Below are 12951 nucleotides of genomic sequence, written 5' to 3' on the forward strand. Positions count from 1 at the left end.
AAGTGGGAGGAGGTTCATGTGGAGCATAAACACCAGCAAGGACCAGTTGGACTGAATGGCCTGTTTCTGTGCTGTGCATTAAATGCAATACTACAGCCCCCCATTAAAGCACACTGCTGAAGCAGAGACACAACAGCATGCAAGACCGCTAAAACCAGTATCAGCTGATGTACTGGTCCTGCAAAAAGAACAGATTGTCACCCCAAGGTATCTGCAATGAAAACAAAAACAAAATAATTTTACTTTGACCTTATCTGCATTCTCTCTCCTTCCCCTCCATCACCACTATCTGCCCCCTTCCCCCCCCGCCCCACCTCCTTACCCCCCTAACTCTACGACATCAAGGCAGGAGCACCCAGCCACACTGAAAACCAAAAATATCTTCAGTGGTGCTGTGTAGTGTTTGACGCTTCAGGTCTGTGACCCTTCGGCAAAACCAGTCAGAAGGTTCAAAGAGCGAAAACATTACATTTCTTTCTCTACAGATGCTACCTGATCTGCTGAGTATTTCCAGCATTTTCTGTTTTTGTATCCGACTTCCAGCTCCTGCCGTTATTTTGCTTTTTTGTACTACCGAAGTGGTCTTTATTTTGTACAGGTGAACCTCTCTTATCCGGCTCCCTCGGGACCTGGCCTGTGCCAGATAAGGGATTTTGCCAGACGAGGGGAGGTCAGCATTTCGGGCCCAGCTTCGGTGCCTCCGTGACGCTTGGCCTCCTTCTGCCCCGTTATGGCTTACTCCACAGGATCTACCAGCGTGTGCGCCTCCAAGGCTCACTCCTAGGACATTCAAAGTAATGAAGAGGTCTTTTCTTTTTGTTTGGCAGAGCGCCGAGGGCAATCGGGAGGGGAGGAGTGGTCAGCCCGAGGGCGCAGCCCGCCGGCCCGACCCCGGAGGGAACGCCGAGGGCAGTGGGGAGGGGAGGAGCGGCCAGCCCCAGGACGCAGGTCGATGGGACTCAGTGCAATCCATGTGCTGAATCGGGATCGCATTAAGAGCAAGCCCGCCCAGCGTAAATGGAGCTATGGCGGCTCTGTGGCTGCAGGAAAGTGAAAAACTTGCCGGGGTTTTAAACATATTTCTTTAAAAAAAAACTTAGCAAGCTTTTATTCATAATTTAATTCAAAATATAATTATTATTATTACTACAAGTTGAACCTCTCCACCGCCCCCCACCCTCGGACTTGAATATCCACCGTCAAGGCTTAGGCAATCAATGCCTACAGAACCAGACCGAGGATGGAGTTTCCATCTTCAGGAGAGCAGAGAATATTGGCGAGTGTGAAAAAAATTTATCTGTGCATGCGCCATCCCCCGCCAGAAATGATGCCGGACGAGAGGTGATGCCGGATAAAAGAGTCCCAGATAAGAGAGGTTCAACCTGTATTACTATATGAATATGCCATGCTGCCCCACATCAGTAGGTTGTCTTACTTGATGTGAACTCAATAACTTCCATCTCTCCTGAATCCTAATCCCGAGTCAGAGGAAAAGCCTGCCCTGGGCAACTTGCTGTTTAAAAATCTTTCTGTGCCTATTTTAATCTTCCTGTGTTCACAACCAGAGGAGGGGCCCTGCATGTCAAGACAACCCTTGTGAGCAGTAGGGACCAGGGACTTCCAAACACAATGGGTGAGGTGTTCATTGATTACCAACACAACCGATGAACTGCTCACTGTTTTGTAGTCTTTGCGAAGCAACTTCAATTCCTGTCTCATTAGCATTTCATGACAGTTCTCGTTTTTTTTTTTAAAAACTCGTGTGAATACACTTTGCTTTGAGAACCTAATATTTGAATGGACCTCTATTCTAAATCCTTCCTGCAAAAAAACATAGTCAGTGCAAGTGGCAGGCTTTTCACGGGCTTATTCTTTTCAGATTCTATCATATTTTCTTTTTTAAGATGCATTGTATTTGAGCAACACATCACTTGGGTTACAGTTATCCTTACAGTGCATGTAGCAATCTAGGCAGTATATGTTTGAGTACACAGTAGTAATGTATAATGCCACTCAAATTTCCTGAATTATTCAGCATTCTTACAGCGCTTCTCGGCCTTTTGGCTAAGATCATGCGTAACTGACCTGACAGGGGAGTAACCATGACCCCAAAGTGGTTCTCCCTGGATCAGGAAGGTGGTTCTCCTAGGCTTTTTGGAAATAGGAGGTGGGTGGGGTGGCTTGACACATCCACCTCCACGGAGGTGTGTGGGGGGCCTGACCCATCCACCTCCATGGCACGAACCTGGTATTGCAGTACGCAGTGATCCTTGATGTGTGCAAGGTGACCTCTGGCGTTTGTGATTTGACAAAGAATTGGAAAGATTGGCTACGAATTAAAAAAAAAAATTCCCACAGCCATTCCCAGGGATAGACATGGTGACACACGTATCTCCAAGCACACAGCATTCCAACAACAAATATTAAAACTGAAAATAAAAACTTAACAGTGCTAGAAACTTGCATAAAGGGTCACCTGCATTCAATATACTGAGCTGCATTCGTGGATGGTCAGCCAACACAATCGTACAGCACAGAAGGTCGTCATTCAGCCCATCGTGCCTGTGCCGGCTCTTTGAAAGAGCTATCCAATTAGTCCCATTTCCCTGCTCTTTCTCCATAACTCTGCTGATTTTTCCTTTCAAAGTATTATGCAATTCCCTTTTGAAAGTTATCACTGAATATGCATCCACCCCACCACCCTTTCAGGCAGTGAATTCATGACAACTCGCTGAGTAAAACCCTTCTGCTCATCTCCCCTCTGGCTCTTTTGCCAATTATCTTAAATCGGTGTCCTCGGTTACCAACCCTCCTGCCATTGGAAACAATTTCCTCTTATCAAAAACCCTCATAACTTTGAACACCTCTATGAAATCTCCTCTTCTTTAAGGGGAACAATCCCAGCTTCTCTGGTCTCTCCACATAACTGAAGTCCCACACCCCTGGTATCGCTCCAGTAAAACATTCTGCTGTACACCCAAACCCAGAGGCCTGGAGCTACACAGCTGTCTGACAACTGGAAAACCGACCTGAAACCCCGAACTGCCAGATGTTTCAGTCCCACTTGGCAGTTTATAAAGTGGGGAGCAGATTGACTTTGGTTCTTTGTAGCCAATATCCATCACTACCAGTGCTCAATCATCTGCTCCACTTTTAAGAACCATTGCAACAACTACGTGCATTTATACAGCACCTTTAACATAGTAAAAGTCTCAAGGCACTTCACAGGAACGTTATCAAATAAAATTAGACGCCGAGCCACATAAGGAGCAACATTAGGACAGATGACCAAAAGCTTGGTCAAAGAAGTAGGTTTTAAGGAGAACCTTAAAAGGGGGGGGGGGGGCGGAAAGAGAGAGAGAGAGAGAGAGAGAGAGAGAGAGAGAGGCAGAAAGGTTTAGGGAGGGAATTTTGGAGTTACAGCCTAGGCATCTAAAGATAGGGCCGCCAATGGTGGAGCAATTAAAATCCGGGATGTGCAAGAGGCCAGAGTTGGAGAAGCACAAAGATCTTAAAGGGTTGCAGGAGGTTTCAGAGATAGGGAGTAGCGAGGCCATGGAGTGATTTGAAAACAAGGATGAGTATTTTAAAATGGAGAACTGGGAGCCAATGTAAGTCAGCGAGCACAGAGTGATGTGTAAACAAGACGGTGCGAGTTAGTATATGGGCAGCAAAGTTTTGGATGAGCTCGAGTTTATATAGGGTAGAAGATGGGAGGCCGGCCAAGAAAGCATTGCAATAGTCAAGACTAGAGGTAACAAAGGCAGGAACTAATTTGACAATCTCACTTGAGGCCACAGTTGATATGGGAAATGTAACATTAGTGTAACAGGGTGCTCTTCGGAAGTTGGTAAAATAGAGGAAGCTCTGAACGCCGTTCTATATCCTGGTCCTTGCCTTCGCAGTCTGTGAGTGAGTGGATTTTATTTATTTTTTTTTGTAACGCAGTCTCCTGTCTCTGGTTGAGTTAGCTGCGCCGTACAGTTTCTGCACTGGAGTTGATGTTCAGTATGTAGATAGTCATATCTCTGCACCTGACACTGCAATAACCAGCATCTTTTTTTTCCCTGTTCCTGTTGTTTCCCTCACCCACCCCTTATTCGGTTGCACCCACCAGGGCAGTGGGAACTAAGAAGTGAGATTCCATCTCCTCCAACATCCAACTCTTAGAAATCGCACTGGGAGGCCACTCGGCCAGGGCTAGGGGAAGGTGGGCAGAAGAACTGACAGAAATCATCCAGGCAGGAGCATCATCAGTTTTCCTGCCCGCCCCTAGCCCTGGCCGAGTGGCCTCCCGGTGCAATCGATCCAGTATAATCATGGCAAACAAATAGTTGTTTAAATTAGGTGAGATTAGGGCAATTTAATTCAACGATCTTTTACTTTTTATTTTTGTAGTTTAAGCTTCCACGAATGCTTCTGTTGTATAGTAAATTAACTTTGCGAAGTTTGTCATATGATGTCCTGTATAGTAGCTGTTTGATCCTATTCACATTCTTTAGTCATTAAGTTTCTTTATTCGTTTTAGTCTTTTGAAACTCACTCGGCCTGGGATATGGGCGGGAGGCCAGCAGAACTGATAGAAATCATCCAGGCAGGAGCACTATCAGTTCTGCTGGCCTCCCGCCCCTATCCCAGGCCGAATGGCCTCCGATGTACCTACCTGCGCTGATTTCTTACCTCTGCGCAAGGGTTTTCTGAAGTGGCCACATACGCTGGCTAAGAAGATTTGGAGTAACTATTAGCTGGCCAAAGTTGCCTAAATGGGCAAAACTGGCGTAGGTGGCTGGTAACACCCGCTTTTGAGAGAAAAAAAAACTAAATTTAAAAAATTGTAACTAACTCAGTTACACTGGTGCAAATTGATGGGGATTTTTAAGTTATGCAAGAAAAACCAAGTTACTTCAAAAAAAGAGCAACTCCTGGCCAAAATTGAGCCCATAGTGTGGAACTGGTCACATGAAGGCCTGACCAGATAGTGATGCCAGGTGTCCTTCCTTGATGCTAATGAAAATGGGCGAACCAGTTAGCTTTTTACACCAATTAGGCAGTTTTTACAGTCATCTTCTGTTGCCACCCCACAAATGACCAGATTTCTTGGAATTTAATTTCACAACTCGCCACAGTCGGTTTTTAACTTATGACCTATAGTTTCCTAGTCCAGTATCAGAACCCTCTTAATCAGAAGGTTGTGGGTTCAAGTTCCACACCAGAGACTTGAGCACAAAAAAAAAAATCTAGACTGACACTCCACTGCAGTGTAGGGGAACACTGCACAGTTGGAGATGCCGTATCCCATGGCACCATTTCGAAGAAGAGCAAGGGAGTTATACCCCGGTCATCTGGCCAATATTTATCCCTCAATGAACATAACAAAAAAGAACAGATGATTTGGTCATCATCACATTGCTGTTTGTGGTAGCTTACTTGTGCGCAAATTGGCTGCTATGTTTCCTACATTGCAACAGTGACTACACGCCAAAAGTACTTCATTGGCTGTAAAGTGCTTTGAGACGTCCGGTGGTTGTGAAAGGCACTATAAATAATCCAAGTCTTTCTTTCTTTCTTTCTTTGAACTGTGAACCAAGGGAGCGGCCTGACCAGGTTTAAACAGCGGCGGCAGTATCGGAGAAGCGCAGAGCAGTCGCCAGCGGCAGCAAATCAACAGAGGCAGTTTTTGAAAAAGTGACGTCAGAGTTGAAAATGTGACGTCGGCACAAGGGAAGGAGCTGATTGGCGAGCAGCTGGTTAATATTTTTTTTTTTAAGTTTTAAGTTTATTTTTGCTGTTAGTTCATAACCTATAAAATAGAGGGAAAGAACTGATTGGCGAGTAGATGGGGAGTTTTTTTTGCTAAGTTTATTTCTGCTAGGTTAGATCTTAGTACATTAAATAGAAGCATGGCAGGCTGCTCAGTCCCATGGAATGCGCATCCTGTGCCATGTGGCAAGCCCTGGATGCTTCGCGTAGCCTGGACAACCACATGTGCAGGAAGTGTCACCAGCTACTGCAGCTCGAGCTCCGGGTTTCGGAGCTAGAGGGGCGGCTGGAGTCACTACGGTGCATCCGCGAGGCTGAGCGCTACATGGATAGCACGTTTCTCGGAGGTGGTCGTACCACAGCTTAGGAGTGTGTAGGCAGAGAGGGAGTGGGTGACCACCAGACAGAAGAGGACCACCAGGCAGATAGTGCAGGAGTCGCCAGAGTCTATCTCGCTCTCCAACCAGTATTCTCTTCTGAGTACTGGTGAGGGCGATGATGTCTCTGGGGAGTGCAGCCAGAGCCAAGTCCACGGCACCACGGGTGGCTCAGCTGCACGGGGTGGGGAGGGGTCTGGATGGAAGAGCTATAGTGGTAGGGGATTCAATAGTCAGGGGAGCAGACAGGCGTTTCTGTGGCCGCAGACGTGACTCCAGGATGGTATGTTGCCTCCCTGCTATCAGGGTCAAGGATGTAACCGAATGGCTGCAAGACATTCTGGGAGCAGAGGGTGAACAGCCAGAGGTCGTGGTCCATATCGGTACCAAGGACATAGGATTGCCATAGACAAGGACATAGAAAGAGGGATGAGGTCCTGCAGGCAGAGTTTAGGAAGCTAGGAGAGAGATTAAAAAGCAGGACATCAAAGTTCGTAATCTCCGGATTACTCCCGGTGCCACGAGCTAGTAGTACAGAAATAGGAGGATAAAGCAGATGAATGCTTGGCTGGAGAGATGGTGCATGAGGGAAGGATTTAGATTCCTGAGGCATTGGGACCGCTTCTGGGGAAGGTGGCACCTGTACGAGCCAGACCGGTTGCACCTCAACAGAGCTGGGACCAATATCCTCGCAGGGGGGGTTGCTAGTGCTGTTGGGGAGGTTTTAAACTAGCTTGCCAGGGGGATGGGAACCTGAGAATAGATTCAGTAGGGAGGGAAGTAAAACTGGAACTGGAAAACAAAAACATAGAAAGTGAATTTGAAGGACAGAGGAAACAAGGGCTAGAAAGTAGTCAACAAGTAGGTTTGGCTGCACCAAATGGTATATACTTAAATGCAAGGAGTATAGCGAATAAAGCAGATGAGCTGAGAGCACAGATAGACACTTCGGAGTATGATATAATAGGTATTGCAGAGACATGGCCAAAAGAGGGGCAGGTATGGCAGCTCAACATTCCTGGTTATAGGATTTTCAAACGGGATAGAGAGAGAGGTAAAAAGGGGTTGCGGTATTGATTAAAGAAACTATTACAGCTGTGAGAAGGGATGATATGTTAGCGGGATCAAACGAGGCCATATGGATCAAACTGAAAAACAAAAAAGGGGCGATCACACTGCTGGAGTTCTCTCGACCCCCGGTGAGAGGGAGATAGAGAAGCAAATATGTAGGAACATTTCTAAGTGGTGCAAAAACTACAAGGCAGTAATATTAGGGGATTTCAACTATCCTAATATTAACTGGGATAAAATTAGTGTGAAGGGTATAGAGTGTGCGGAATTCCTAAAATGCATTCAGGAGAACTTTTTTAGCCAGTATGTAACAAGCCCAACGGGGGAAGGGGCGGTTGTGGACTTGAAGAGTGGCAAGTGGAAGGGGTATCAATGGGAGAGTATTTAGGTGCTAGTGACCATAATTCAGTTAGATTTAAGCTGGTTATGGAAAAGGGCAAGGATAGACCAGGAATAAAAGTTCTAAATTGGGGAAAAAACAATTTTGTTAAGCTGAGAGGTGATTTGGTCATAGTGGACTGGAAACAACTACTTGAAGGTGAGCCGGAGCAGTGGGAGGCATTCAAGGAGGAGATCCGGAGGGTTCAGACCAAATATGTGCCCTTAAAGAAAAAGGGAGGGACTAACAAATCTAGAGCCCCTTGGATGTCTCGGGACATACAGGGTAGGATAAAGAGAAAAAGGGAAGCTTATGACAGATACCATGGGTTAAATACTGCAGAATCCCTGGAGGAGTACAGAAAGTGCAGGGTTGAGATTAAAAAGGATATCAGGAAAGCAAAGAGAGAACATGAAAAATTCTTGGCAAGTAAAATCAAGGAAACCCAAAGGTGTTTTATAAATATATTAAGAGCAAGAGGATAACGAAAGAAAGGTAGGGCCTATTACAGACCATGAGGGTAATCTGTGTGTGGAGGCGGGAGATGTAGGTATGGTTCTGAATGAATACTTTGTATCTGATTTCACAAAGGAGAGGGACGATGCAGATTTTGCTATTGGGGAGGAGGAGTGTGAAATATTAGATGAACTAAACAGTGAGAGAGAGGAGGTATTAAGGGGTTTAGCAGCTTTGAAAGTGGATAAATCCCTAGGCCGGAATGAAATGTATCCCAGGCTGTTAAGCAAAGCAAAAGAGGAATTAGCAGAGGCTTTGACCATCATTTTCCAATCATCTCTGGCTTCAGGTGTGGTGCCAGAGGACTGGAGATCTGCTAATGTGGTGCCTTTGCTTAAGAAAGGAGAAAGGGATAGACCGAGTAATTACAGGCCAGTCAGCCTAACCTCAGTGGTGAGAAAATTACTGGAAAAAATTCTGACGGACAGGATAAATCTTCATTTAGAAAGACACGGATCAATCAAGGACAGTCAGCACGGATTTGTTGAGGGAAAGTCGTGCCCGTGTAAGGGTTACATGTTTCATGATCAAGGCACAGCAAGAGGCCACGGACTAAAATGGTTTAAAAGAAAACCTGTGGGAATGTTGGGTGGGAGAAAGAGCGTCAGCCTTGGGCAGGTGGTGACTCATAACTGATTAATGCAATTTCTGCAATCAGGAGCAAGACCCGATTAACATCGAGACAAAGGGTTTTGATACAATCAAGCAGAAGAGCCCATGGATTAATTGGCCGGAGGGGAAAAAACAGTTCCCTATGGAGACTACAAGTCTGCAAAAATCCAGAACCACAAAAAATCCCACAAGGCTCGCATATTTGGATAGTGAGGCACAAAAGATAAGGTGTTATCTTTGGCCCTGCCGACTCCATGCACAGAGTGGTGGAAGCAACAGTTAACGAGGTGCAAATTGTGGCCATCCAAATAGATCCAAATCCATCATCACAGCCATCAGGACTCATCCAGGCGCATTAACTGAAAGCAGCCTAACAGGAGACCTGTATAATTGAATGGATATATATGAAGGAGCTCACAGAAGTAAAACAGCGCAGAACAGGTCGAATAATACCTCAGAACAACAGGTCAAAGGAATAACGACCACGAAGGGGAACAACGGAAAGACGACCAAGAAGAGGAGACAAGCAGAGAAGCACAAAGCCTGGGACCCAACACCTTCCCTAGCTCCACGAGCCTACAATCGACAACAGCAGCAACTGGCTGGATGGGAGATTGTATGTCTTTGATCAATCTCTAAGAAGTCTTGTTCTGTAATTTTTAGTTGGTTTCACAGTTGGGTTTAAGCTTAAACTTTGCGTTATGTGGAGTCCTTCCTGTAATTCTCGAGGTCTATGAATCAAAGTAGAGTGAAAAATGAATACCCTACACCTGACTAACTTGATTGAATTTTTTTTGAGGAGGTAACCAGGAGGGTCGATGAGGGCAGTGCGTTTGATGTGGTGTATATGGATTTTAGCGAGGCTTTTGAAAAGGTCCCACATGGCAGACTGGTCATGAAAGTAAAAGCCCATGGGATCCAGGGCAAGTTGGATCCAAAATTGGCTCAAAGGCAGGAAGCAGAGGATAATGGTTGATGGATGTTTTGTGACTGGAAGGCTGTTTCCAGTGGGGTTCTGCAGGGCTCAGTATGAAGTCCCTTGCTTTTTGTGGTATACATCAATGATCTAGACTTGAATATAGAGGGTATGATTAAGAAGTTTGCAGATGATACTAAAATCGGCTGTGTGGTTGATGAAGAAGAAGAAAGCTGCGGACTGCAGGAAGGTATCAATCAACTGGTCAGGTGAGCAGAACAGTGGCAAATGGAATTTAATCCAGAGAAATGTGAAGTAGTGCATTTGGGGAGGGCTCACAAGGAAAGGGAATACACATTAAATAGTAAGACACTGAGAAGTGTAGAGGAACAAAGGGACCTGGGAGTGCAGGTCCACAGATCCCTGAACGTAGCAGGCCAGGTAGATAAGGTGGTTAAGGCGGCTTACATAATGCTTGCCTTTATTAGCTGAGGCATAGAATACAAGAGCAGGGGGGGGTTATGCTTGAACTGTATAAAACACTGGTTAGGCCATAGCTAGAGTACTGCGTGCAGTTCTGGTCACCGCATTACAGGAAGGACATGATTTCACTGAAGAGGGTGCAGAGGAGATTTACGAGGATGTTGCCGGGAGTGAAGAATCTAAGCTATGAGGACAGATCAGATAGGCTGGATTTGTTTTCCTTGGAACAGAGGAGGCTGAGGGGAGACCTCATTGAGGTGTATAAAATTATGAGGGACCTAGATATAGTGGATAGAAAGGGCCTATTTCTCTTAGCAGAGGGGTCAACAACCAGGGGGCATAAATTTAAAGTAATTGGTAGAAGGTTTAGAGGGGATTTGAGGGGACATTTCTTCACCCAGAGGGTTGTAGGGGTCTGGAACACACTGCAGGGTGGTAGAGGCAAAAACACTCACCACATTTAAAAAGTATTTGGATGTGCACTTGAAGTGCTGTAACCTGCAGGGCTACGGACCTAGGGCCGGAAAGTGGGATTTGGCTGGATAGTCTCTTGTTGGCCGGCACAGACACGATGGGCCGAAATGGCCTTCTTCTGTGCTACATCACCACACTAACTTGCCAAATCAGCATCTCCGCGCATGCACTGCGACTTTAGTCAGAAGTCTAAACATCTAAACACCCAACATGCAGTTTCTAGTTTGTGCTTACTTGATGCTAATTTAAACAATTTGTCATTTTGTTACTCCTGCCGTGGCTATTTTAAGATGAGATTACCTCAGCAGAAAGGAGGTTTCCTCACAGATCAAGCTGACAAACCACCTGAAACTTTTGTTCAAACAAAACTTATGCAGAACAGACACAAGGAGGCTGTCCAGGCAAACAGTTTTGAAATATAAATGCCGATTATTTTCCAATGTATACGTTAATTTTTTTTTCATTGCCATTTAACCAAAACTATTTCTTCTCCTCCTTCCTCCACCTAATCTGCTACAACACTAGTCTTCTTCAACCATGGGTTCCTCTTAGCACACCCAGCGAAAAACCTGGAGTATCATTAAGATATTTAATGTGGCTCCATCTCGCCAGAGACAGGAAGGCAAACGGGGGAGAAAGGAGAAAGGAGGAAGAGGAAGAAGATGTCGAAGGGAAAGGAGGATGAGGCATAGAGGGAAGGAAGAATGGCCAGAGGGAGTGAATGAGGAAAAAGGAAGAGGGCTAGGGTACAGTTTTATAAAATTGGAAGTGTTGAACATTAGAGAAGTGGAGGCTCATTATGGTTTTCCTTCCAGTGACTATTAACTTTAAAACAAACTGAGTGTACTGAAAAACATCTAGTTTATTCATCTCAGTTCCACACAATATTCAGCACAGTTGTTCCCTAGAGTTAATAACTTGTATTTATATAGTGTCTTTAGCATAATAAAACACCCCAAGGTGCTTCACAGGAGCATTATAAAACAAAATTTAACACCAAGCCACATAAGGAGATATTAGGGCAGATGACCAAAAGCTTGGCCAAATCGGTAGGTTTTAAGGAACATCTTAAAAGGAGGATGGGAGAGGGAGAGATGCTGAGAGGTTTAGGGAGGGAATTCCAGAGCTTGGGACCAGGGCAACAGAATGCACGGCCACCAATGGCAAAGCGATTAAATTTGGGATGCTCAAGAGGTCAGGATCAGAGGAGCACAGATATCTGAGGATTATGGGGCTGGAGGAGATTAGAGATATCGGGAGGGGAGAAGCCATGGAGGGGTTTGAAAACAAGGATGACAATTTTTAAAATCGAGGCATTGATTAACCAGGAGCCAATGTAGGTCAGTGAGCAGAAGTGGTGGGTGAATGGGACTTGGTGCCAGTTAGGACACTGGCAGTAGAGGTTTGGATGACCTCAAGTTTACGGAGGGTAGAACATGGGAGGCTGGCCAGGAGTGTGTTGGAATAATCAAATATATATATAGAGGTAACAAAGGAATGGATGAGGGTTTCAGCAGCAGATGAGCTGAGGTAGGGGCGGAGTCGGGCGCTGCTACAGAGGTGGAAATAGGTGATCTTAATTATGGTGTGGATATGTGGGCAGGGTCAAATACGACACCAAGGTTGCAAACAGTCTGGTTCAGCCTCAGACAGTTGCCAGGGAGCGAAATGGTTCACTAATATCCTTTAGGGAAGGAAATCTGCCGTCCTTACCCGGTCTGGTCTATATGTGACTCCAGACCCACAGCAATGAGGTTGACTCTTAACTGCCCCTCTGAAATGGCCTAGCAAGCCACTCAGTTGTACAAAACCGCTACGACAAAGTCACTGTGGGAGTACTTTCACCACACAGACTGGAGCAATTCCAAAAGATGGCTCACCACCACCTTCTCAAGGACATTTGGGGATGGACAATAAATGCTGCCTTACAAGCGATACTCACATTCCGTGAATGAATAAAAAAAAGTTGGTAGTTAGAGAACGAAGACAATGGCTTTGGAATTCGCAATAGTTAGTTGGAGGAAATTTCTGCTCATCCAGAACTGGACGTCAGAAAAGCAGTCTGACAATTTAGAGATAGTGGAGGGGTCAAGAAAAGGTCTAAAAGATCAAAGGAGAAGTAATTTTAGTAGGATAATCAGTGCCTGAACACTGGCAGCTGGGCTATCCACAACAGAACTGATGCGTTCATAATAAAGGATGAAACTGAGTACTGTGTACAATGAGCAAGTGTGACCTTGGCTCCTTTAATAAGACTCCAGAGTGCAGATACCTCGTGGGTGGCCTGCTTATATACCATGCTCCCAAGGAATGCTGGGACCCTTGGGACTCCAACGGGTAGGCCCTCTGGTGGTAGTGTTCTA

At 45.6% G+C, this 12951-nt stretch overlaps 1 protein-coding gene and 1 non-coding gene across 2 annotated transcripts in view; one reads left to right on the forward strand and one right to left on the reverse strand.

The window, feature by feature from the left end:
* Positions 1 to 12951, reverse strand: part of LOC139263068 (serine/threonine-protein phosphatase 2A 55 kDa regulatory subunit B beta isoform) — a 529859-nt gene that overhangs the window by 390450 nt on the left and 126458 nt on the right. The window lies entirely within an intron of this gene.
* Positions 2045 to 2241, forward strand: LOC139263625 (U2 spliceosomal RNA). Its single transcript, XR_011593177.1, has one exon. It is a non-coding gene; the product is annotated as a U2 spliceosomal RNA (small nuclear RNA).

Source organism: Pristiophorus japonicus, chromosome 4, assembly GCF_044704955.1.
Source record: "Pristiophorus japonicus isolate sPriJap1 chromosome 4, sPriJap1.hap1, whole genome shotgun sequence".
Taxonomy (NCBI): Eukaryota; Metazoa; Chordata; class Chondrichthyes; family Pristiophoridae; genus Pristiophorus; species Pristiophorus japonicus.